Source organism: Macaca fascicularis, chromosome 12 (assembly GCF_037993035.2).
Source record: "Macaca fascicularis isolate 582-1 chromosome 12, T2T-MFA8v1.1".
Classification (NCBI taxonomy): Eukaryota; Metazoa; Chordata; class Mammalia; order Primates; family Cercopithecidae; genus Macaca; species Macaca fascicularis.
In genome coordinates this window covers 84,844,329-84,872,151 of record NC_088386.1, presented here as the reverse complement: position 1 = coordinate 84,872,151, position 27,823 = coordinate 84,844,329, and the positions used below count along the sequence as shown (strand labels likewise).

Genomic DNA, 27,823 nt, shown 5'->3' with positions numbered 1-27,823 from the left:
CTACGAAAATGAAATTTTACAAAATCCTCTCTACATAGGAAGGCAAGACTAAATCTCAACCCTTGTTGAATCCTCAGTGCGAGGTACTCTGCCTGGAATATAATAGGCACAAGATATAGACACCTGAATGTATAATAAATAACTAACATATAAATACTGAAGGTCATAATCATTCTCTAATCACCTTTGAGGCTCCATCTCCTATGCCAACTCCTGTGTCACGTCCTCTGGCCATTCCACACTATTTGTGAGTTTCTGCACCCACTTTGTACTTTTAAGGTATGATGCTTTAGAGAGTAGAAGATTCTTCATCTCTTTTCTATCATAGTCTTACTCATCTTTCAAGGTGCTCATGTGCTAGTTCCTTTATGAAACATTATCTTAATCCCTTCATCAAGATGAATAGTTCTTTGCATTTTAATCTTACAACATGTTTATAATTCACTTTAGTTCTTACATTATTCCGTTTTAGGTTATAGTTAGATATTTTAATATCTATTTTACCCATTAGATTATAAGCTCCTTGAGGGGGCTTATATTTATTATATATAATGTCTAGAATTAGAACCAACCTATAGTAAAGTTAATTAATGTTTATCAAATTGAATCATGCTCACATTTTAAAAAGTGTTTATTTAGATAACAGTCTTTTGATGCACAAATGATTATTTTATCATGACCAATATAAGTGTAGTCTGTTTTGTGAGAATATTGACATTTTTCAAACAGTTGTCCAAATTTTAGTAGGTTTCAGCAAAAGAATTCCAACATCAAAGAGATTTTGGGTATTGAGGTTGGGGAAAAGAAGGTTGCCATTTGGATGGAGAAAAGCAGAAGTACAGAAGGCATTAAAATCACCCTATAAATTTTATTGCACATTGGAAAAAATGTTGAATGACTACACAAATGTTACTGTGTTAATAATTAGAGAGTGCAAATTTTTGATTTGCATGAAATTTATATTTGAATTGGACTTTTAATATGTTTGGATTTTAACTGTTTATTTTAAAATTAACTATACATTCTATTAATTAATATTTGGAACTTATTAATTCTGAGAGTCCTATCAATCAAAAGTCTTTGGATCAGCGGCACATGTTTCTAATACATGGAAAAGAATGTGGATAGCCTGTTTTCTGATTGGTAGAAGTGGGAGTGATACATTGCTTTTGCCCTCTATAAGGCATACCCTTGGGAAGGGGTGTAGGATACAATCTGCAGATGCTTGTTTGTGTGTCTGATGAATAAATATAACAACCACTTGTGGGTAGCAGAACAGAGGTTATAAGATACTGAATGACTATGATGTCTTTGGAATGAAGGAGGTGTGTGTTGATGCTTTCAAATGATAGGAGTTTTGTTCCTAGGTTGAGCAAGAAATCTGTAAGGTGGTTTGCTTCCCAAATTGGCCTCTGATTCACAATTTTCCTGGCATGCCTCAACAACATTTGCTTCAGATGCAGTGGAATCCTGTCTTTTGGCTCCTGGTGACAGGCAGAGGCAGCCTGATTCTGGCGTCATGTCAGAGTGAATGTTGTGTGCCACAGGGCCTGGAGTGGCTGCAGTCAGGACAGGCGTGCTGCCAGGGGCCCAGGCAGGGGCACAGCACTAGAGCATAGGAGAAGTGACTGTGGGGTTGCTGTCTGCTCTGCGCATGCTCAGGCAGGTTTCCCTCTTTCCCACTCCTAGACTTGGAAATCTGGATGGCACGTGTATTTGGCTGACTGCCCTCCCAAAACATTTTAAAGCCTTACCCAAAATATTTTAGTGGGACAGTGGTGGTGGTTTAGATCACTGGCCATAGCAGGCTTGTGTTTCTAAACTAAGTTAAGCCAACCAATATTTACACCCTTCATAACTGCTGTTTGTGAAACATTCAGATGCCTGCCCACACAGTGAAATGTGATGTGACTCCATCAGGATAAACAGCTATCATCTCTGTTAAATTATAGCACAACGTTTGCTTAAAAGTTAAAATTATGTTAAATTGAGAAAATTTGGGTTTTACTTTTTGGAAAGGTTTTGTAAGAATAATAAAGTGCCCAAGGGCAATCAATGGAGGACCAAATTGTATGAACTCAAGATTACTTAATGAGCACCTTTCAGACTGCTTTCCCACAACAGGTTCCAGGATGATGAAACATTAGAAGTAAGTATTGACTACAAGGAGAATCGGTTTAGGGCAATAAGGTGTTTAAAATCTAGTTGATGGTTTTCCTTTGAATTATTTGTCACTGAGTGTGTGAGTGAGTGAATCATTAAACAGTTATGCTGAGACTTATCTTGTAAGAGACCAATCTAATTAGGTGAAAATCACCAAAAGAATTCTAGCGGGGAAGGGTCTCACAGAGCAATGAAGGGAGATTAGTTATATACATTAAGTCCTCAAATGCAGGATTATGTGTGGCAAGGGTCAAGAATGGTACAAAATCCTGTGAAAGTTCAGAGGGTGAAAAAAACATGTTTGGTGAAGTTTTCAGAGAACTTTGACCAAATTTAGTTGAAATCTAAAATGTGTTAAAGCACTGAGAATTAAAAGATGACTAAATCAAGGACTTGGGATTAGGTTGAATTTTGACAGATGGAAATCGAACTGAAAGAGATGGCATGAAGAACGATTCAATAAAGGTAAACATGCAATATATGTACAGTATAAGGAATGCTCAAAAAGTTCAAAGACACACAAAGCTGGGAGGAAATGATGCTTCTGACTCTCCACGTTTTACAGCTGATAGCTAATGTTCATAAAGCACTTCCTTAGCCAGCTTGTTGCCAAGAACTCGGTATGGAGTACTGACTTCAATTCTTATAGCATCTCTGGAGGTCAGTGCTATTTATCTCTACATTAAAAATGAATGTAAGAGAGATATGGTAACTTGACAAAAGGCATAAGCTAGTAAGTGGGCAAGATAGGTCTGAGACAAGGGCAATCTCATTCCAGAACCACATAACCATTAAACCATTCTGCCAACCTGTCTCTGACCTTATTGATAATAGCTCTAAAATGTTTCATAGGAATAAGGCCCTTCGTGCCATGAGTTCCACTGCATTATTCATTTAGCTGTCACCATCTCTCATCATTATAGCAATATTCTCTTAGCTGCCTCTCATGCCACCAGACATCTCTTCAAATTCATCCTACAACTGTTCCTAGAATTACCTTTCAATAACACAGGCCTGATCATAACACTTCTTGGTTATAAAGGTGTTCAGTTGTCTTTATGAACAAACTGAGACTTCTTAGTGTGGCATATAATGTCCTTTATAATCTGGCTGGAGTCCAGTTTTCCTTCACAGTCTCATCATCTGCAATTCTTCCTTTCTCAAACTTCTCAAATGTCCCAGCTATACTAAAATATACTTTGATTCCAAAACTAGAGCAGTTCTAGAGTCTTTTTAAAATGTTATTTTTTTACTGTCTTTTGAGAGTTCATGTAGGGGAAAAGTTGAAGTAGTAAGAAATTAAGTCAAAAAAATGTTTTGAGCTCAAGAAAATATAAAAGACATTGAATGACAGGTTAGGAGGCTTGGAATTTATTAAGTAGACAATAAAGAACTATTTAAGACTTTCAAACAAGGAAATAAACCATCATGATGGTTCTTTAGAAGGATTAATCTGTTGGAGTGGGCAAAGTCAGATGGCAGAGAGATTCTGTCTGTTTAGTTTACTACGAATCTCAAATGCCATGACCACTGCTAGGGACACAGTAGGTGTTTTATTAATATTTGCTGAATAAATGAATTCTAGTGTACCTTTTGAGTATTAGTGTCTACACAATATCATTTCCTTCCCCATGATCTTGATCTGTTTCTCATTTACACACTGGCCCTATCTCCTTTTCATCCATTTGATCTTTATATTGATTATTAGAGGATAATTTTCTAACTTTATTATTATAATCATTCTAATTCATATTCAACAAATCTTTAAATTTTATTTTTGTGTAGAGCCATGCCCCCCATCAATTTGAGGGCTTTTTCTACACTTGCTCACATGTAATCCTCACAAGAACCCAGTGAAATAGTGTCATTACTCCCATTTGGCATGTGACTGATGCCCAGAATTCATACCGTTAAGCAGGGTAGACTTCTGGCTCCAAGTCCTATTCTCTTTACATCACAGAAATTGAAAAATTCACATCATGATTTCTTTTTAGTCTCTGACTAAAACATGGTGATTGATTTGGTCCCACTTTAGCCACTTTTCCTTAAAATGAAAATATCAAGGGTAAAGGAATGAAGATGGTATGGTAGCTCTATGGGGGAATAGGGTTGTGGGATTATTTCTTTTCTCAGAGAAGTAGAGATGCAAATATATAGTCTTGAGTAAAGAAAGAGATCCTGTGTAGTAGGGTGAGGAGAGTTAAGAATCAAGGTTATTTAAAGAGTATGATAGGGGATGGAATTAAGTGCTGAAGTGGAACGTTCAGTTAGCCTTGGAAAGGAAGAGGGATACTTATCCCCAATGAAGGAAGAAAGTAGAGAAATCAGTAGAGGTCTAAGATAAATTTTCAAGTAAGGGAGGGAAGGAGGTTGCAGAAAATAATATCAGTAGTGTTAGCCACTCTATTGAAGATTCTAGCTAAAGTGACTCCAGATCGTTTGGTCTCAGATACTTGGACAATTGGCCAAGTATTACTCTCTAGAGATGCATAAGAGCCTGGTTAAACTTTGTTTCTTGGCTAAGAGCATGGGTTATGAAATCAAATTGTTTGGGTTTTAATTTTGACTCTTTTATTTACCAAGTTCATGACCTTGGCAAGTTACTAGCCCTTTCGATGTTTTAGCCCTCATCTGTAAAATGGGATAATATAGTAGTAAACTCATGAATTTGTTGTGCAGATTAAATCAGTTCATATATCCAAAGCTCTAGGACCTGTACTCTGTACACAGTAAGCCCTATTTAAGTGGGAGCTGCTGCTGCTATGTGTTTCATTTCCCTAGCAGTTTAAGCATCTTGAATATTGTTCATTCTTACCATATAGTAAATATTTTCATGGGAGATATGGCTTAGCTGTAGACCAGAAGTGAAAAGTGCTATTCTTCCTTCCTCATTTACGACTATACCCATGTACATGGAATAACACACAGATAGGCCGGGCACAGTGGCTCACACCTATAATTCCAGGACTTTGGGAGGCCGAGGCAGGGGGATCACGTGAGGTCACGAGTTTGAGATCAGCTTGGTCAACATGGCAAAAACCTGTCTCTACTAAAAATACAAAAAATTAGCCAGGCATGGTGGTGGGCGCCTGTAATGTCAGCTACTCGGGAGACTGAGGCAGGAGAATCGCTTGAACCCAGGAGGTGGAGGTTGCAGTGAGCCAAGATCACACCACTGCACTCTAGGCTGAGTGACAAGAGCAAAACTCCGTCTCAAAACAAACAAACCAACCAACCCCAAAACATAGATAATTACACTGGCCTTAATTCAGCTGACAGTTTGGGATTGAGTGGTGTCTGTGTTATTTGAATTGTTTTATGCTTTAATTAAATAATTAAGCAGGATTACTCAATCAAGATAATCATAGATAAAAGAACCACTTTTAACACCTAAATTTGGAACTCTGGAATAAAACTGCAGTGACCATTTATTGTACTTCAATTATATTCAAATCCCTTAATGACTTCTAAATTATTTTTGAATAAAGAAACTTAAATCCTGAATTACCATAGGAAACTATAACCAATCTATTCCCTATTTATAAATTAGTCAGCTGCTGGAGTTTTGCCATAACATACACAGTAAACTTCACACTTCAAGACCAACTGGAGAGAGAATTTAAGCTTTTCATTAATGATAGGTTCATTGCTTAAAAACTGCTACCTTATTTCAATATGACATGCAGACTATCTCAATTTTGGCTATTTTGGTCTATGCTTGCAATTAATGATAATTGCTGGTATAAAATTTCAATAGCCATCTTAGAGGATTTTAGTGAGAAAAATAATCCTGAGATAATATATGCCTACTCTATATATTACTAATTTCATTTCCTGAAAGTTTATTTTAATAAAACCTTTTTTGGTCTGCCAAAGAGAACTGCAGAATTGGCTACTCTTGTTACAAAATAATTTTGAAAAATTATTGTACAATTTTGAGTTAAGTCAACTATTAATTTTTTCCCAAGTCCTTCGAAATATTATAACAACCTATTTATTGGAATTATCTTTAAATACTTTAAATAGCCTTGTGGATACTTTAAAATTATACTAATGATATGGAAACATACCTTGACCAAGAATGAAATGAACATATGCAAAATGGCCAGATATGTTCAGAAACTTGAATTATTATTCCAACTACAAAATCTTTCAGAAATCATTGGAGAAGAATATTGGGTCATGAATTAGTCTGTTTTCTCAAGTAAGATTAATTTGAAAGCTATAGTGTAAATTCAATGGTAGGGAAAAAAGGATAAAATCACCAGGCTTATTTTTAAAAGCCACATATTACAAAAAGAAGAAAGAATTTGTAGTTTTTCTTCAATATACTATATGTATGAATGGATGCACAGAGTTTTATAGACTCAAACTCCTGATGATGAAATACGGTGTTTACTGAAAGATTTTTTCCTTATTAATAAATGTTTCTATGATACACATTTGATAATACTTCTTTGTTTCATTTTAAATTATTTTTCTTTCAAGAAAGTACATGCAAAATAAACTTACTATTTTTACAATAGCTGTTCTCTTACTAATACTCTAATAGTTGCTGCCAAATATTTCTAAAATAGTTTAAAATAAATTTCATTATTCACCATTTGTTTCTTCTCCAATTTTTTAAAACATTTTTTAAAACTTCTCTGAAATGCCAGACTTTGTTGCACAAATATAAATTATGAAATACACAGCTGTATCTAACAAATGAAAACTACTAATTTGTGACACTGAAAAAAGCACATTGCTATTATCAAAGAAACTATAACATTCTGTGGATTCAATACTTACCTTCCCTTTTTATGATATTTTAGAGCTAGTAGGAAGAACTATGTTTTTAAAATGTGTAGCTTAAACTATTTTGGGTATAAAGTATTTCCATGTGACTTAATAACAATTAATTTTATTCCTAGAAAAATTAGAACATGTATTGACTTTAAAGCTTTTGAATATTCATGAAACATTTCTTAAGAACCTATCATTGTTTAATACATTGAATTGCTTACTGTATTGTGGTAGTTTTAAAACTTGAAATATTTTAGGCTGAGTGCAGTGGCCCATGCCTGTAATCCCAGCTCTTTGGGATGCTGAGATGGTTGGATCACTTGAGGTCAGGAGTTAGAGACCAGCCTGAACAACTTGGTGAAACCTTGTCTCTACTAAAAATACAAAAATTAGCAGGGTATAGTGACTCAGTTCTGTAATCCCAGCTACTGGGGAGGCTGAAGCATGAGAATCACTTGAGTCCAGGAGGTGGAGGTTGCAGCGAGCTGAGATCATGCCATTGCACTCCAACCTGGGCAACACAGCAAGACTCTGTCTCAAAAAAAATAAAATAAAAAGAAAGAAAATTTTTTTAGAACAAGACTTCCTAATCTGGTATGCCTTGTAATCTGTTCCTCAGTGTGACAGTGAGCATGTTTCAAATAAGAGTGCCCCAGGGGCAAATAAATGTGGTCATGTTGGGTTTCTCTGTGTGGAATTTTTCAAACTCTAATATGTGTTGTGAATCTTGAAGGGGAGTTGTGGGTACATGTTTCACAATCCCGTTTAAGCACAGGGCTTCTTTTGGGGAGAAAGGAGGGGGTACACAGCACCTATTAACATAAGCGTGTATTAATGTACATTTTAAAATCTACTCTGTATCCCTACACCTTTAATTTTGTACCTGCCAGCTGCTTGTGCTGTTGGCATCCATCACTTTGCTCCTCACTTTTACACTTCTTGCACCATCTACAGTGTTCTCTTCTTGGCCCATCTGCACAGCAACCACAACTGGTCCATGCCTGTTTTTTCTCTGTTACCTGTGCTTGGGTCTCATCGCCATTCTACCTGTCTCAGATCCAAGGTAATCTCTTTTATCTGACAGAAACATTTCCTCCATCTCAATCTCGCTTTTTTTGTTCTGTGTGGAAGTAGAGGGACAGTTTTTAGTTCTCAGAAGAATTGGTTTGATGTAGCTCTTTAAATTTTAAAATTCGTTAACTTTGGGTAGAAGCAATAGTGTTGTTTCAGGTTACTACACAGGCTTCTCTTTCTCAGAGACCATAGGCAGCTCTCCTCAGTCCAGAAGACTGAGTCTTATGGCTTTAAACACCTCTTCAGACTGTGTCTCCAACCACCAGTTTTCCCCACTAAGAAGATGTTTTGCTGTATCTGGCTCATTGTGCCAATCTTATTCCCCACTTATGCTGATTTTTTTCTCAAGGGAACCCTGCTCTCTGTATGCCTATTATTTGGCTTCAATTACATTTTGCCACATTCTCACACTGCAGTCCATCACATCTGTATGTAACTAAAACCCAAATATGAACAGAGTTCAAATTCTTTTCTATGAGGTTTCTCAGCCTCTTGTAGTCAAGGTATGTAGCTAATTGCTATTGGGATATCACCTATTTCCATTTGCTAAAATTCTCAGCTTCACCTCTAGCATGGTTAGGATGGTTCATCTAATAAATTATTCTGTGAAACAAAGATATCCAACTAGAACTTATGAGTAATTTACTAATGAGTAACCTGTCATAATCTGGATTATATTTCTGGGTGAGAACTGAATTTTTCATATATTGGTGAATGACTAGAAAGTTCCACATTTTGTATTTTTTTCTAGGAAGTTTGAAATATATGTTTTTTCAGAGATAAAATAACATATTTCTGTTTACAACAACCAAATATGAAATCATGAGTATTTGCAATGGTGCCTAAGTAAAATTGACAATATCAACAAACCTGTGCTTATGGAAGTCTAATTTGTTTTTATCATTAAACTGAGTGCTTTTGTGGATTCCACAATATTAGCTGTGAAATACTTCAACATCACATACCATGAATTTCTCCAGCCATAGGGTTGTACTAAACACAATTTGTAATGGCATCAATAGAAGAAACACGGTTTCAACTCTTACTCTATCCAATGGTAAACAATCTTCTTAGCTAAATGGATTTTAAAAATCTCCCTTGACCATATTGCAGTTAAGAATGTGACAGATCAAAGCATGGCCAAAGGAAGGGGAAAAAGAATAATCAGAGAGGAAGATTATGTCTGTAGAGGAATAAAGAAAAGGCATAGATCTTTGGGACATTATACTTCTGGAGAATGCCAATATTGAAAGACATCAATTGATAAAAATTAAGCTTTGAGAAATTTCCTAAAGAATGTCTGAGAATAAAAACTATCCCAGTGGCACATGTGACATTCCAAAAGGTTCATATGGCATTGAATAAAGCTTTTTACACAGAGAAGATTTTGGGGAAACCCAGGAAGAGGAATTCTCCTTTGACTTCCAAAGGAAAAACTCTGGCTAAGGATTGAAACTGTCTTGTTTGCTGGAGAGTAAGACAAAAGTTCATACTGGTTCCCAACGATATATTATTTACTTGTTTAAAACATTTTGAGTGTGCCTTAATTAATCTTAGAATAAAACAGATATAGTATGCATACCATAGTTTGAGCTTAATCATCTTAAATAACCCATCACTAAGTTTTGATTTAAAGCACCTTTTCCAGATGCTAGATTTTATCTAACTGTTGCAATGAAGTTTCTGTGTCTGGAGTGGGTAAAACCAAAGAAGTAGCATCTTTTTCTGAAATACTGCTAAATTATGGTTCTATTGTGATCTGTTGAATTATTCAAATAGAAAAAAAAAAGAAAGCATGAACACTGCTCTCAAGAAACCTGGAATTGTTATAAATTATAAGAAATATTATTGTCATGAATCCTGATATGGTTTGGCTGTGTCTCCATCCAGATCTCATCTTGAATTTTCATGTGTTGTGGGAGGGACACAGTGGGAGGTAACTGAATCGTGGGGGTGGGTCTTCCCTTGGATGTTCTTGTGATAGTGAATAAGTCTCATGAGATCTGATGGTTTTAAAAGTGTGAGTTTCTCTGCACAAGCTCTCTCTTTGCCTGCTGCCATCCGTGTAAGACATGACTTGCTCCTCCATGCCTTCTGCCATGATTGTGAGGCCTCTCCAGCTACATGGAATTGTAAGTACATTAAATCCTTATAACTTGTGTAAGTAACCCAGTATAAGTAAGCCATACTTACTTCCTAGATACAATGGAGGTACAGGAATTGAGTAAATACAGCCATTCAAAATGGGAGAAATTGGCCAAAACAAAGGGGCTACAGGCCCCACACAAGTCTGAAATCCAAAGGGTGGCTTGCACCCTCTGAAGCCACAACCTGAGCTCTACATTGGCCCCTTTCACCATGGCTGGAGAAGCTGGGATGCAGGGCATCAAGTCCCTAGGCTGCACACAGCATGGGGACCCTGGGCCAGGCTCATGAAACCACTTTCTCCTCCTAGGCCTCCAGGCCTGTGATAGGAGGGGCTGCCACAAAGGTCTCTGTCATGCCCTAGATATATAGTATATTGTATATACTATACATTATAGTATATCATGGTTTTTCTCAGGTATGGCTTTATCGGCAGAGTGAAAACAGACTAATACAGTAAATTGGTACTAGTAGAGTGGTGCGCTGCTGAAAAGATACCCAAAAATGTAGAAGCAACTTTGGAACTGGGTAACAGGCAGACATTGGAACAGTTTGGAGGGCTCAGAAGAAGACAGGAAAATGTGGAAAAGTTTGGAACTCCCTAGAGACTTGTTGAATGACTTTGACCAAAATACCGATAGATATGGACAATGAAACCCAGGCTGAGGTGGTCTCTCATGGAGATGAGGAACTTGTTGGAAACTGGAGCAAAGGTTGGGATATGGACAATGAAATCCAGGCTGAGGTGGTCTCAGGTGGAGATGAGGAGCTTATTGGGACCTGGAGCAAAGGTGACTCTTGTGTTTTAGCAAAGAGACTGGCAGGATTTTGCCGCTGCCCTAGAGATTTGTCGGAACTTTGAAATTGAGAGAGCTGATTTAGGGTATCTGGCAGAAGAAATTTCTAAGCAGCAAAGCATTCAAGAGGTGACTTGGGTGCTGTTAAAGGCATTCAGTTTTAAAAGGGAAACAGAGCATAAAATTTTGGAAAATCTGCAGCCTGACACTGTGATAGAAAAGAAAATCCCATTTTCTGAAGAGAAATTCAAGCCAACTGCAGAAATTTGCATAAGTAATGAGGAGCCGAATGTTAATCCCCAAGACAATGGGGAAAATGTCTCCAGGGCATGACAGTTAGTTTTCTAACACTGCTATAATGAATGACCACAAATCTAGTGGCTTAAAACAGTACAGAGTTATTATCTTACATTTCTAGAGGAAGAAGTCTGAAATGTGTCTTATTTGGCTAAAATCAAAGTATAGGCAGGCTGTGTTCCCTCTGGAGGTACTAGGGGACAATCAGTTCCTTGTCTTCTCTAACTTCTAGGTCCTCCTGCATTCCCTCTTGTGTCCCCCTCTTCTGTCTTTAAAGCCAGAAATGTTGCATCTTCAGATTGCACTCTTTGACTATGACTCTTGTTTTCATTACCATGTCCCCTTCCCTCACTGTGTTCTTCCTGCATCCCTCTGCCCCTTATAAGGACTTTTGGAATTACACTTGGCACACTTGAAGAATACAGGATAGTCTTCCCATCTCAAGGTTCTTGATCATCTGCAAAGTCCCTTTTGGCATGAAAGGTAACAGGTTCCTGGGAGTAGGTCATGGGCATTTTGTGAGGCCATTATTCTATTATAATTATTAACATTTAAAAAATCTGAAGATAAACATTAAAAATGTAAAGTTCCAGAGTCTCTTAAAAAAATCAGAAGTTCTGTCAACACTCGAGTCTATACTCGCTATGATGATGATCAGCTAGAATTGAATATCTGGTAGTTCCTTTGTAAACACCTTGTTGCCCTTCAGTTGACCAAAGTTCATTTGGGATGACTTTGCTAACTGATATTACCTGCCTAGTCTCTAAAGCATTTGAACTTTTATTTTCTGTGTAAAAAGAATACCTAATTCTATTTTAAACAGAGTATAATAAATATTTTATTTTTCTAAGTAATTATTACCCTTTTTAAAAACTGACCTCTGATTATAATTTGGTTTCTTTGAGTCCCCACCCAAATCTTTTTTTTTTTTTTTTTTTTTTTTTTTTTTTTTTTTTTTGAGACGGAGTCTCACGCTGTTGCCCAGGCTGGAGTGCAGTGGCACGATCTCGGCTCACTGCAAGCTCCGCCTCCTGGGTTCACGCCATTCTCCTGCCTCAGCCTCCTGAGTAGCTAGGACTACAGGCACCCGCCACCGCGCCCGGCTAATTTTTTGTATTTTTAGTAGAGACGGGGTTTCACTGTGGTCTCGATCTCCTGACTTTGTGATCCGCCTGCCTCGGCCTCCCAAAGTGCTGGGATTACAGGCTTGAGCCACCGCGCCCGGCCTCCAAATCTTATCTTGAATTAGAATCCCCATAATCCCCACGTGTCAAGGGAGAAATCAGGTGGAGAGTAGTTGGATCATGTGGGCCATTTCCCCCATGCTGTTTTTGTGATAGTGAGTCTCACAAGATCTGATGGTTTTGTAAGAGGCTGTTTCCCCTTTGCTATGCTCTTCTCCTTCCTGTCACCTGTTGAAGAAGGTGGCTTGCTTCCCCTTTGCCTTCTGCCATTATTGTAAGTTTCCTGAGGCCTCCCCAGCCATGCTGAACTGTGAGTCAGTTAAACCTATTTCCTTTATAAATTACCCAGTCTCAGGCAGTTCTTTACAGCAGTATGAAAATAGAGTAATACACTCTCAGGCAGTTCTTTATATAGCAGTATGAAAACAGATTAATGTATTTTCTTAGTGATACATACAAATATTCTAGTTCTGTTTAGAATCTTATTTCCTACTGAAAGTTTATCCTTTTGAATATTGAATTAATGCTTCAGGTTCATGATCCATTTTCAATGTACAGGAAAAATCAGGTCTTTGAGGCTGCAAAATGGAGGCCTAGTTCCTGGTAAGTGATTAATTATCAAGATGGTGATGCTCAGTGGGATCTCTGTGGAGATGTCCCGCTGTCTGCCTCATTTGCATTTTAAAACATCAAGAAAGAAATAAACCAACATACTCATATTTATGACATATTGATCACATTTATATTGGAGCAATGCAAAATTCTCAAACAGAAGAGGAGAAACATAGCTGAAGCTATTTCAGAAAATTAGAATAAATTTTGTTTTATATATATTTATTTTGATGTTGAATGGAAACAATAATAGCTTACAAACATATTATATTCCCAAGACCCATTGACAGTTTCAATTATGATGGAAGTATTTTGTTCTGTGAAAATACTGATGAAGATTAGCTCTGTTTTCCCATCCAATAAAAGCTATAAAATGGTCCCAAAATATAAATGGTGATTTTTAAGTTTATTGAATGCAAAACTGAGCCTTGAGATATTCAGTGTCAAGGAAATCCAAAGTTCATCAAATGTAGAGTTATAATTACTTTGCCACATTTATCGTTGTATTTTGAGTTTCATAAATTTCTCTGAACAAATGGAAAATTTGTGCCAAATAAGAATTTATATTTGGGTTTATTATTAAAAGTACACATTTATAGTCTGTCATTGCAAGTTTGTTTGGTCTATAGTGGTTGGACATATTGCCAAAATCACTATAATGTCAGCAATTATGCATATTTTAGCTTTTACTACAGTAATGTTCTACTTATATATCATTAAACTCGTTAACTTCTCTGAGGTGCATTTCTTAATTACCCCAGACCAATGTCATTCCTCAGTCCTATGAATTCCTTTGCCACTTATTATGTGTATCATTTCATATATAATTTAAGAAAATCTTTTTTTAACAGCAATATTGACTACTATATTCATTTGCTTGAGCCCAGCTGTCTTTTTTTTGCTGTTACTGTCTTACAAAATTATCATTTCTAAGACCTTATTCTTATCCTCTTTTGTAAACTCTGTCAAATAAGAGATAAAATTGAAAGAACAATAAAAGAATAAAATGGGAAGGGTGGCATAACTTCTAAAAAGATGCTAACAAATAAAGCATATATGGTGGAGGAAATAGTGTTCCTGAAGTAAAAAAATTACAAGTGGAATAGGAAATTATTAAGGTATACATTTAAAAAACCTTTCTCGAACTGAGGTAAACAGTAAACTTCTAGATCAAAAGAGTAAACCAGATTCCAGATAAAAATAGTAATACTCAATTGTGAGTCAGATCCTGGAATTATTTGGCTTCAAGAAAAAAGAAAGACCTTACAGCATACAGAGAATCCTTTCTAATCTAAATGTAAGAGGTAATGAAGTATGACATTTAGAAGAATAGGAGAATAAAATCTTTATGATTCCAGAGTAATATATACTGTTTAAACAAGATACACAAATTGCTAACTATAAAGGAAAACATTGCTAAATTAAACTGTATTAAAGTTAAGAACTTATTATTATCATAGGTTACCATTAAAAGAGTGAGTGGGAGTATAGTTGTCATGTATTTGGCACACACACATATATATATACTTGTATATATAAAGGTCTTACATATCCATAAAGAATGCTTGCAAATCAATAAGAAAATGTCAGATAACCCAGTGGAAACATTGGCAAATGACTTGAATAGACACTTCACAATAGGGGATATCTTGGTAGCCCATAGACCTATGAAAAGGATCTCAAATTTATTTGGTCATCAAGCAAATTGCAAATTAAAACCAAAATGTGATGCCACTCTATACCCATCAGAATGGCTAAAATGACAATGTCAAGTGTTGGAGTGGATGTATAGCAACTAGAACTCTCATTAGTTATTGATAGGAGTTGTAAATCAATATAACCACTTTGGAAAACTGTTTGTCAATATTTACTAGTGATGAACATATTCATACCCTATTGCCCCATAATTCTACTCTGCAATATATATTTCACATATGTTGCCCAACGGGCATGTGCAAGAATATCCATAGCAACATTGTTTGTAATGGCCCTGTGTCAGATATTGCCAAGACAACTCAGTTTTGATGGTTTATAGAACTCACAGGACTCAGCACAACTAGGGTCATGCTCATGGTTATGATTCATTACAGTGAAAGGATACAAAATAAAATCAGGACAAGGAAAAGACTCATGGGGCAAAATCCAGAGGAAACATGGTGCAAGTTCTCAGAGTCTTCTCCCAATTAATCACACAGGACACACTTAATTCCTAGAGCATCAAGTTGTGAAAACACATGTGAAATGCTGTCTATCAGAGAAACCCATTAGAGACTCACTGCTCAGAGTTTTTTTGTTTTTTGTTTTGTTTTTTTTTGTTTTTTTTTTTTTTTTAATTGGGGGATAGACAAATATGCAGCCTCTGCCTGGACCATAGCAGAATTCCAGACTCCCAGAAGGAAAGCAGGTGTTCAGCATAAACCACATTGTTTCTACAAACCATTTGGGCACAATGAGACACTATTACCAGTAACTCACTCCAAAATCCAAGTTCTCACATGCTAGTCAAGGGCCAACAGTAGATGCAGCCTTGTCTAGGGATAGCATTATGCCCTCCTATGTTAACTCTTTTCTGCATAAGCTCCAAATGAATTAATTAGGAGCTAAAAATTCTAACAGCAGTTAAATGGAACAGTGAATAAATACATTATGGTATGTTCATACAATGGATTACTTTACAGAAAATGAGAATTATATTCCAAAACTCATATGCAACAATATGGCTGAGATATAATGTTGACTAAAAGAAGCAGGATGTAAAAGGATACATATTGCATCTTTATGTTTGTGGGAAGTTTGAAACTAGATGAAATTAAACATCATAATGTTTGAAGTCACCTAGGGAGACTAAGAATCTGAGTGTTGATTACATGTTCACTTTGTGACTATCCTTTGGGTGAAACACGATTTTTGCTCTTTTCAATATTATGTTCTATAGCAATAAAAAGTTTACTAATAAACATTTCTTAACATGAAAAAATAATAAAGACTCTTGCATATATTTAGGCAGAAGAAACAGATGATTTAGTAAGAAAGTAAGAGATTTTTCTGATAGTTCTCTCTATGTCATTAAAACAATTAAAAATATGTGCTATTTAGAGAATGTTTATGCCAGAAACTCTACTGAGTCATAGTATGTAACCCTGACCTCTCCAGTATAGCAGACACTGGACTCATGTGGCTACTGAGGACATGAAATGTGACAGTCCAAATTGATATATGTGATATGCAAATGCTATAACTGCATGGTATAGCTCTATGGTATAAGTATAAAATATACACTATATGTAGAATTCTCAGTATAATAAAGAATGTAATATCTCAACAATGTTTTACATGTTGAAATGATGTGTATTATTGAACCTATTGGGTTAAGTATAATTAGTATTTTTCTTTAAATGATAAATATTTAAATTAATTTTACCTTTTTAATGTGACTGCTAGAAAAATTAAAACTATAAATATGGTTTGCACTATACTTTTATTAGCACTAATATAGATCATGCTATTAATTCCTTACATTAAACCTGGAAAGTAAGGAGTAGTCTCATTTTACAGATAAGAACAATGAGATTTAGGAAACGAAGTAAAAGTATGCATTATCTAATTTGCAAAGGTTTCATAGCAAGTAATTAGCAGAGCTAAAATCAGATGTTTACATGATTCTAGGTCCTGTGCTTTTCACCTCCTGCTATACTCTCAGAAGACCAGGGTGCCTCATCTACGGAATTTTCAGAGGAGAATGGGTTTAATCCAAGTATTCTTTATCTAACCAGGCTGAAACCTTTATGTAAAGTCAACAAGAAAATATTTTTATGTATCCAATGACTCAGGAAAATATACTGCTTATGTAGCTACCCTACCAAAATCTTCATTTAAATATGCAATTCAGCCAATATATAGAAAAACTAAAATATTCTTGAATGGGAAATTCATGGTGTGAAAAAGCTGATGGTGGGCTTTGAGTTTATGTAAACATAAAAATGAGTCTATTAAAAGGGAAATATAATTCCTTAAAATTCTTGAGTAAAATAATACAATAATAATGATTTCAAAATTACAGAATATAAAAACAAAAACTAGGGTGTGTGTAGTGGAATGGGACTAGGCTGAGGATGTATAGTTTGCAGTTTACTTAGGAGGAAGTTAATAGATGCTATTTCTTTCTTGAACTTGATAAACTGACAACTGTATGCTTAATCAATGCTATAAAAGATACAAACATAAACACTAGTGGAACTAAAAAGAGAACACATAATTTACAACATACTGAAAGTAGATATCGGAGGTAACATAGACCATCAAATAAAAGAGAGAAAACAAAGAAAATAGCTAAGAAGCAAAAATAAAACCGAATCTTTAAAATAAGATGACTGAAAGAGCAAATGCAGATGCTTCTTGACTCACAGTGGGGTTATGTGGTGATGAACCCATTGCCAGTGGAAAATATTGTAAGTCAAAAATTGACATTTTGTAGACCTGATGGCACCCTAAACACAATATCCAAAAAATTCTGGCAACACAGCACACTGTATGGGTTGTTTACCTTCGTGATTCCATGGCTGACTGGGAGCTGTGACTCACTGATGCTGCCCAGCATAGTGACAGTATCATACCACGTATCACTATCCTGGGAAAAAAATCAAAATTTAAAATTTGAGGTACAGTTTTTACTGATGGCATATCACTTTTGCATCATTATAAAGTTGAGAAAACTTAAGTTGAACAGTTGTAAGTCAGGACCATCTATACACTTCTTCCAACAATAAAACAATGGAATAAACTCCATTAAAGAAAATATTGAGTTGAAAGAAAAATATTCTGTTTAAATTTTTTTTTTTTGAATACCAAGGTAAAGCTGTAGTAACAAAGTTGTATTTAACGATCCTATAGTATCTAATTCCATTTGCTTTTCTGGTGACTACTTTTAGAGTTCTTTGGGTCTCAATTCTAGTCAACTATTTACAACGTTTATGTTTATTGGCAAGCAGCTACAGGAAGTAGAAATGTTAATGTCTCATTTTTAATTGTCATTGTTTACCTCAACTTATGGCTACATGTAGCTTTGATTTAGGAAGCAATAATAACTTTATTCTTTAATGGAAGCATTTAAAACTCTGTTTATCTTTCCTGGATCTCAGCCTCCAATTACCTAGAAACAAAATGAAAGCAGTGAGAGAAAAGACACAGACGCCAACAGGAAAACAATGATTTGTACCCTCAGTATAATGACCATATGTATTGATGGTGCTGAGACTATTATTACTATGTGCTTGCTTTTGATGGAAGTTTTCTTGCTCTATTTTGATAAAACTCTGAAATAGAAAACTAAGTATACTACAAATCCAGCTGTTTATTCTCTTAAATTTTATTCTTGTATCAGTGATTCTGGGCCATAGCAGCTTTGAAGGCTAAACTAGGTCTCAATATTAGTCACTCAACAGAAAGCATTTTTCTCAGGCGTGATTCCACCCACCCTTTAATTTCTCATAAGCATAAGAATTTTATTTCTGGTAGTTCTCGAGGCTGGGAAGTTTAAGATCAAGGAACTTGAAGATGAGCTCTCTGGTGAGGCTCTGCTTCCTGGTTCATAGATGGCCATCTTCTTGCTGTATCTTTACATAGGAGAAAGGGCAAGGGAAGTCTTTGGCTTCTCTTTTATAGGGGGACTAATCCCATTCACAAGGCTTCCTCCTCATCACCCAATCACTTCCCAAAGGAAACACCTCCAAATATAATTGCATTCAAAATTAGATTTCACTGTGAATTTGCAGGGGACATAAACATTCAGTCTATAGCAGCAATGAACGATATATTGTCCTGGAGAAACATGTTCGAGAGAAATCTTTTCCCTGAAACCCACTCCTCTGTAGTCTGCCTCAACCAGCTCATTGCCTGGCCTATTGTAGGAACTCAGTATATTATTTTATTTTACAAAAATGGACTTTTATATCATACAGTGTTTTATAACCTATCTTTCTCACTTGTAAAATAATTATGTAATAAATAGCTTCCTATGTGTTGTGATTATAGATACTACTACCCGATGTGAGGTGTGGAAGAAATGTCCTATTACTTTAATTTCACAATTACAGAAAAAAAAATATGAGTCTGAGTCCCTTACCCACCTGGCAAATTAGAACCTCATAATTTTAAATGCAGGTGCTTGTCTATGTCTCTAGTTTGCACAAAAATTCAGGAGGTTTATGAAGTGCCCAGAAAATGGAATGAGAGTGTCTGAGTCACCATGGTCAATGAGGACTTTCCCCTTATCCAAACCCGTGGAGTTACTTAAAGGCAAGTGGCTCTTCTGTTTCTATGCTCAGGCCCAGAAGGGTCTCTGTGTGAGGCTCCAGTCTCTCCTCTTCCACCAAGGAACCATTCTCCTAAAGGTACTGCCACTTTCCTGGGATGCCCAAATGGGGCAGAACAGAGACCTTTCTTCCTTTCTAGTCATGTGGAATGTGTTTACTCTCTTGCTGTGTCACCCTCTGAATTCCTCCAACAAACTCCTCTCCACCTGAGCTTTCCCAGCAAGATCTGAGAAAGGCCTCCACTTCCTTCTCCTGATAGCAAAATCTCCTCAATGAAGAAAGACTGTCTTGTTGGAACAGGGAATGGAAAAATAGAAGATAACACAAAAATGTATCTTTTTCTCTTTTTATTCTTCTTTAGTTATAAGAAACATACACACAAATGCTTTAATAGCTTCTACACATTCATTAAATATTTTATCTCTATCATCTCTGTCTATACATATCTACATATGTCCTTTTTTCTTAAGTTACCAGATGATCATAAGTTATCAGACAAAAAAGATACTCAAGTTGGGGGGTCAGGCTTGTTCTGTATGAACATAATAGGTATCCACATGAATCAGTATGTAGTTGCCTTAAATGCAGCTTTGTGGATATTTTTCCCCAATGTAAAACATTTTTAGAGAAAGGATCAAAGGCACGGGGTGTGAATGAGAGTCCCAGATTTTCCTGAGGTCAACTTTCAGAAGGGGCTCACCTTTCTCTTTCTTTATTCTTTTATTTTCCTGCTATCCCTGGTAAAGTTAAAGTTCTTCTCTTCATGTGTTTATTTTTTCTTGTGGCAAAAAAAATATAACTTGAGATCTGCCCTCTTAAAATTTTAAGTGTATTGTTTACTGTAAGCACATTGTTATACAATAGCTTTCTAATAAGTTTTTCATCTTGCATGACTGAAACTTTATATGACTGAAAAGAAACTCCTCATTTTCCCATCCTCCTAGCTCCCAGCAACCACCATTGTACTTTCTGCTAAGTGAGTTTGACTATTTCAGATACCTCATATAAGTAGAATCCTGAAGTATTTTTCCTCTCTGACTTATTTCACTTAGCATAATGTCTCACTTAGCATAATGTCTCCAAGATTCATCCATGTTGTAGCATATGCCAGGATTTTCTAAGTGGCTGAATAATACTCTATTGTATGTATACACTTACATATTTTTTTGATCCATTCGTTAGGTTATTTTCACCTTTTGGTTATTGTGAAAAATGCTGCGATGAATATGGGAGTACAGATATCTCTTCAATGTCCTGATTTCATTGTTTTGGATAAATATCCAGAAGTGAAATGACTGGATCATATGGTAGCTCTATTTCTAATTTTTAACGAATCTTTATACTGTTTTAAATTGTGGTTGCACTATTTTACATTTCTACCAACAGTGCATAAGCATTCCAATTTGTCTACACCTTTCCTAACACTAGTTATTTTTGGTTATTTTTAAAAAACATAATGGTCATCTTAGCAGGTATGAGGTGGTATTTCATTTTTGCTTTGATTTGCATTTATCTGATAGTGATGAGTATTTTTACATGTAATTAGTAATGAGTATTTTTACATGTACCTGTTAGCCGCTTTTAAGTTTTCTTATAATAAATATCAATTTAAGTCATTTGCCCATTTTAAATTGGGTTATTTATTTTCTTGCTGTTGAGCTGTAGGAATCCTTTTTGTGTAATCCTTTATATATTTTGGATATGAATACTTTATCAGATATATAGTTTGCAAATAGTGTCTTCCATTTTGTGGACTGCCTTTTGACTCTCTTGTTTCTTTTGCTGGGCAGAAGTTTTTTAGTTTGATGTATTCCGTTTTTTTTTCTTTTTTTCTTTTTTTTGAGATGGAGTCTTGCTCTGTCGCCCAGGCTGGAGTGCACTGGCGCGATTTCGGCTCACTGCACGTTCTGCCTCCCGGGTTCACGCCATTCTCCTGCCTCAGCCTCCTGAGTAGCTGGGACTACAGGCAACCGCCACCGCGCCTGGCTAATTTTTTGTATTTTTAATAGAGACGGGGTTTCACCGTGTTAGCCAGGATGGTCTCGATTTCCTGACCTCGTGATCCACCTGCCTTGGCCACCCAAAGTGCTGGGATTACAGGCGTGAGCCACCATGCCCAGCCGATGTATTCCCATTTTTAATTTTTGCTTTCATTTCCTGTGTTTTTAGGGTCATATCCATAAAATCATTGCAAAAACCAATGTCATGAAACCTTATCTCTGTGTTTTCGTCTAGGAATTTTATAGTTTCAGGTATTATGTTTAATCCATTTTTCATTGATTTTTGGGTATGGTGTTAGATAAAGGTCCAATTTCATTCCTTTGCATGAGACTATCCAATTTTTTCAGCATAACTTGTTGAACACACTATCCTTATCCTATTGTGTATTCTTGGCACCCTTCTCAAAGATCAGTTGACCATAAATGTCTAATGTTATTTTGGGATTCTCTATTTTAATCCATTGGCCTGTATGTGTCTGTCTTTATGGCAGTACCATACTGTATTGATTATTGTAGCTTTGTAATACAGCCGATTTGTTTTAAAATCAGGAAGTATAATATCTTCAGCTTTGTTATTTCCCAAAGTTATTTTGGCCAGTTGGAGTCTTTGTGGCTCTATGTGTATTTTAGAATTTTTTTCTATTTCTGTAAAAATTGTCATTAAGATATTGATAGAGATTGCATTAAATCTGTAGATTGCTTTCAGTTGTATGAATATTTTAATAATCTTAACTCTTTCAATGCATGAACATAGAATATGTTTTCATTCATTTGTATCCTTTATAATTTCTTCTTTAATGTCTTGTAGTTTTTAGTGTACAAGTCTTTTGGTCCCTCAGTTAAATTTTTTCCTAAGGATTTTATTGTTTTTGGTCCATTTGTAAATGGGATTGTTTTCCTAATTTCCTTTTCAGATTGTCCACTGTTCGTGCATAGAAACACAATTGAGTTTTGTATGTTGATTTTTGTATCCTGGAACTTTACTGAATTTGTTTCTTAGATCTGATAGGTTTTTTTGGTGTGTGTGTGGGGGTGGGGGCAATCTTCAAGATTTTCTACATATAAGATCGTGCATCCGTGAACAGGGATAATTTTCCTTCTTCCTTTCCAATTTGGATGACTTTTATTTCCTTTTCTAGCCTAATTTCTCCGGGTAGGACTTGCGGTACTGTGTTGAATAAAAGTGGCAGAAGTGGATGTCTGTCCCTTTTTTCCTGATTTTGGAGGAAAAACTATCAGTTTTTCATTGCTGAGTATGATGTTCACTGTGGACTTGTCATATATGACCTTGTTATGTTGTGATAATTTCCTTTTGTTCCTAGTTTGTGGAGTCTTTTTATTTTGAAAGCATATTGAATTTTACCAAATACCTTTTGTACATCTATTTCTATCATCCTGTAATTTCTATCCTTTATTCCGTTAATGTGGTGAATCACATTGATTGATATTTATATGATGAGCCATCCTTGCATCCCAGGGATAAATCTCACTTGGTCATAGTATGATCCTTTTAATACACTGTTGAATTTAGTTTGCTCATATATTTTTGAGGATTTTTGCATCTAAATCATCAGGGATATTAACTTGTAGTTTTATTTTCTTGTGGTGTCTTTGTCAGGTTTGGTATCGGAATAATGCTTGCTTCATAAATCGGGTTTCAAAATGTTCCTTTCTCTTCCATTTTTTGGAAGAGTTTGCAAAGAATTGCCACTAATTCTTTAAGTGCTTGGTAGATTTTATCATTGAAGCCATCTGGTACTGAGTTTTTCTTTTTGGAGAGGTTTTTGATTACTGATTCAATCTCTTTACTGATTATTAGGTCTGTTTGGGTTTTCTGTTTCTTTATGATCCAGTTCTGATAGGCTATATGTTTCTAGGAATTTATCCATTTTTTCTAGGCTATCCAATTTGGATAATCTATAATTGGCTTATAATTGTTCATGGTAGTCTCTCATAATTCTTTTTGTCTGTGGCATCAATTGTAATGTCTCCTCTTTGATGTCCATTTTACTTTTTTTGTCTTCACTCTTTTTTTTCTCAGTCAAGTGTAAAGTTTGTTGGTTTTGTTGATTTTTTTCAAAAGCCCAATTAATTTTGTTGATTTTTCTATTGTTTTTCTATTCTCAATTTCATTTATTTCCTCTCTAATTTTTATTATTTATTTCTTTCCCTCTGCCAACTTTGGGTTTAGCTTTTTTTTTCTATTTCTACTTCCTGATATATAGAATTAGGTTGCTTTAGATCCTTCTTTTTTAACATAGACATTTATTACTTTAAAGTTCCTTCAGAACTGCTTTTGCTGCATCCCATAACTTTTAATATGTTGTGTTTTCATTTTTATATGTCTCAAAATATTTTCTAATTTCACTTTTCATGTTCTTATTTTGCCCATTGGTTGTTCAAGAATGTGTTGTTAAGTGAATTTTTGTTTTCTTTCTGCAATTGATTTCCAGTTGCATTATATTGTGATCGAAAGAGATACCTATATGATTTCAATCTTATAAATTAGTTAAGATTTGTTTTGTGACCTAATATGTGATCTATACTGGACAGAAGAATGCATATTCTGTGTCTGTTGCGTGAAATGTCCTGTATATGTCTCTTAGGTCTACAGTGTTCTTCAAGTCCTCTGTTTCTTTATTGATCTTCTGTCTGGCTATTGCATCCATTATTAAAAGTGGGTTTTGAAGTTTCTTACTTTATTATTGTTGGTGTCTATTTCTTCCTTCACGTCTGTCAATATTTGCTTTATATATTTAGGTGGTCTGATATTGTTTGCATATATATTTATAATTGTATCTTCCTGGTGAATTGAACTTTTATCATTAGGTAATGTCATTCTTTGCTTCTTGTTACAGTTTTTGACATAATGTCTATTTTGTCTGTATAAGTGTAGCTATTCCTGTTTTGTTTTGGTTACCAATTACATCGAATATCTTTTTCCATTCTTTTGTTATGTGTGCCTTACATTTAAAGTGAGTCTCTTATAGACAGCACATAGTTGGATTTTGTTTTTATTTTAATCTATTTAGCCACTTTGTATTTTGATTGGTGAATTTCATCTGTTTACATTTAAAGTAATTACTGGTAGAGGAGAACTTACTGCTCTTTTGTTAATTTGTTCACACATTATTTTCATGAGCTTACTGAGCATCTTTATTTATGATGTTTATTTTGAATTATATGTTAGGTAATTTGTAACCTGTATCTTTAGGGTCAGTTTCTGGAGATTTATTTTGTTGCTTTGATTGGGTCATTTTTCCCCCATTTGTGTTGGTGTCTGCATATTTGAAAAACAAACCACCTACCCAACTCTTTGTTTTTTTTGTTTTGTTTTGTTTTTGTTTTTGTTTTTGTTTTTTTTTTTGAGACGGAGTCTCGCTCTGTCGCCCAGGCTGGAGTGCAGTGGCGCGATCTCGGCTCACTGCAAGCTCCGCCTCCCGGGTTCACGCCATTCTCCTGCCTCAGCCTCCCGAGTAGCTGGGACTACAGGCGCCCACAACCGCGCCCGGCTAATTTTTTGTATTTTTAGTAGAGACGGGGTTTCACCGTGGTCTCGATCTCCTGACCTTGTGATCCCCCCGCCTCGGCCTCCCAAAGTGCTGGGATTACAGGCGTGAGCCACCGCGCCCGGCAACTCTTTGTAAACTAGCTTTATAATAGGGAAAAACTTTCACCAATCGGCCCAAGTAGAGATTCTGAAGGCCTCTCAAAGTTTTTCTGTGGATGTGTCTTTTCTGGGCTTTGCATGTATAGATTTCTATTTAGAAGAATTTGCTAGTTTCGTTTTTTCAGGAGTTCGTAATCTTTTGCTTTCTCTGACATCTGCCATCCTGTGGTGGGCCCTCTGACCTGCTGTCAGATCATGCTCTCTGAGCAGCAACATGCCACTCAGATCTTTTATACTCTTCATGGCTCGTGGCATCTAGAGTATGCTAGGTCCCATCTGCATTACCAGAAATTCAAGAAAGAAACCAGTCCCTTGGGCAGCCCCTCAAAAAGTTGGACTGTTGGACATGTGTTCCACTTTTCTCTTTCCTCCTTGAGTGCGATACTGTGGTTCCTCTGGAGAAGCAGCATATACCCAGTTCTTTTTCTGTTCTCACTGGCCCCCAAGCATCTAGAGTATGTCTGATGTTATCATTGCTCTAAGATAAAAACCTCCCTGAAAAGTCAGAACATTGGATGTATGAGCTCGTCTCCTCTTTCTCTCACCAGGGAGTATCCAGAAGCTGGTAGTTTCCTTCCAATCACATGGTGCTCTGTCAGGCAGAGGGACTATGGTGAGAGGGTGACAGAAATTTTTCTACTTGCTTCAATGTGGCTGGCTTTGTGTTCTCCTGGGATGCAGATGCCTCTTAATTGGTTTCTGGATTTCTCATAAACAGAATTAGTCCATATATTGTTATTGATTTGATGTTTTGTGAGATGAAGGAAGTGTTTTTATTACTACATCTTGCTGATGCCACTCCTCAATCATTCCTCTATTTACTATTAGGTTTTGCTATTTACACGTGCTTTTGTTTGCTGAGTTTTGGGGAATGTGATCACTAACAAATCATGCTCTATGATTTTTATCTGTAGTAGAGAAAATAGCTAGGAGATGTAGACATACTGACAGATACTATTTATTAAGCACTTTTATTGCATCAGGACATACCTGAAGTGTTTATGAGATGATATTTAATATTCATAAAAGCATTGTAGGCATATTGCCTTTATTTTTCAATTTCGTAAAGGTGAAAACTAGTGCACAGAAATAGTAATATGTAACTTTCTCAAAGTCATGCAGCTTATTAATAGAAGAACTGGGAATTAAACACAGGCAGTTCAACTTCAGAGACTGTACCCCAGGAGTTAGAGACAGCATATATTAGCTCTGCACTCATGTAATTTAACTCACTGGTTGTTCTACAAGTGAAAAAGTGTAAGAAACAAAACAAAACAAATCAGTATGGTAACCACACAAATAAAAAAATCAGAAAACCCTCCACATTTTGTGTTCAACTTAGAACATATATGTGAAATGGTGTTTTTTTGTTTGCTTATTTGTCTTTTTTTTTGTTTTGGTTTTAAAGGTTAAATATTCTTATTTTTCATAGCTGGAAAATATCCCTTTTTGCTGAAAAACTATTTTTCCCCAAAATGCTGATTATATTTTCTGTGTTATAAATGGGAAAATAAAACAGGCCCTCACCAGATTTTTCATTTAGCAAAACTGTACAAAGAGAAGAAATCTGATGTTTGGCCAAATTTGAATACAGATTTTCCTGAGAGTCTGACTGTGAAAAATAAGCTGTGGTAAGAGTTTTTAGGTTAAGATAATACTAAACACTATATTCAAGATGGGAGAGATGATTGCCATTTTTCAACTAGTCCTTCTGGGTCAGTTTGATACTAGTATTTTTCTTTATTTTTACCTCATTAGGAACTAAATCCTGTTGTATCAAAGGTCTTGAGAACTCTGGCCACCTGCCACTCATCTGTGCTATACCCAATGGCAGCTTTTGGATCCTAGAGTTGCTGCTGTCTCTCATACCATAAAACCACCTTCTCCTGATTCTCTAGGAAGACTGCTGAGAGTCAACATCGAGCCACTGGTGTATGTACTGTATAAAGAGTTTTGATTAAGCTTGATTAATTGTCCCTCAGGATAGTTTTAGTATTTATACCCCATAATATCTCTGTGTTATACCAGTACTTCTTATTAATATATAAAAATCCTTGCTAATTTTATAATTGTAAAATGTCTCGTTGTTTTGATATACATTGAGGTTGATTTATTTTTTATTAACTTGTATTCTTTTGTGACACGCCTGCTTGCATCTCTTGTCTGTTTTTCTGTTAAAATATTTTAATTGGTTTTTAAGAATTCTTAGCAAATCAAGTATATTGACTCTTTGCCTTTCATATAAGTTGCAAATATTTCCTCCAGTTTTTTTTATACGTTCTTACTTTCACTTAATGGTTTTTGGATGCATAGAAATTTTTGACTTTTCAATTTGAAAAACTTACGTCATGCTTAGAATTGCTATTCATGCTTCAAAATTATATTTTCTAGTTTTTATTTTTTAATATTAATTTTTTTTTTTTTTTGAGACAGAGTCTCACTCTGTCACCCAGGCTGGAGTATAGTGGCGTGTTCTCAGCTCACTTCAACCTCCGCCTTTTGTGTTCAAGTGATTCTCATGCCTCAGCCTCCTGAGTAGCTGTGACTATAGGCGTGTGCCACCACACCTGGCTAATTTTTGTATTTTTAGTAGAGACAGGGTTTTGCCATATTGGTTAGGTTGGTCTGGAACTCCTGACCTCCAGAAATCTGCCCACCTCGGCCTCCCAAGGTACTGGGATTACAGGCTTGAGCCGCCGTGCCCAGCCATATTTTCTAGTTTTTTAAAAATAGTTTTCTGTTTCATATTTTATTATATCCCTTTCTATATTTTACCTCTCTCTAA

General features: G+C 35.8%; 1 long non-coding RNA gene across 2 annotated transcripts in view; it reads left to right on the top strand.

Moving 5' to 3' along the window:
- The window catches only part of LOC123567926 (uncharacterized), a 234,306-nt gene extending 207,335 nt beyond the window's left edge, over positions 1-26,971 (top strand). Inside the window, exon 6 of one of the 2 annotated variants that reach the window (XR_010579989.2) lies at positions 26,797-26,971. This is a non-coding gene — a long non-coding RNA (uncharacterized lncRNA). The remainder of the gene's footprint in view (positions 1-26,796) is intronic. The other variant, XR_010579988.2, reaches the window with a different exon arrangement.
- The last annotated feature ends 852 nt before the right edge of the window (positions 26,972-27,823 follow it).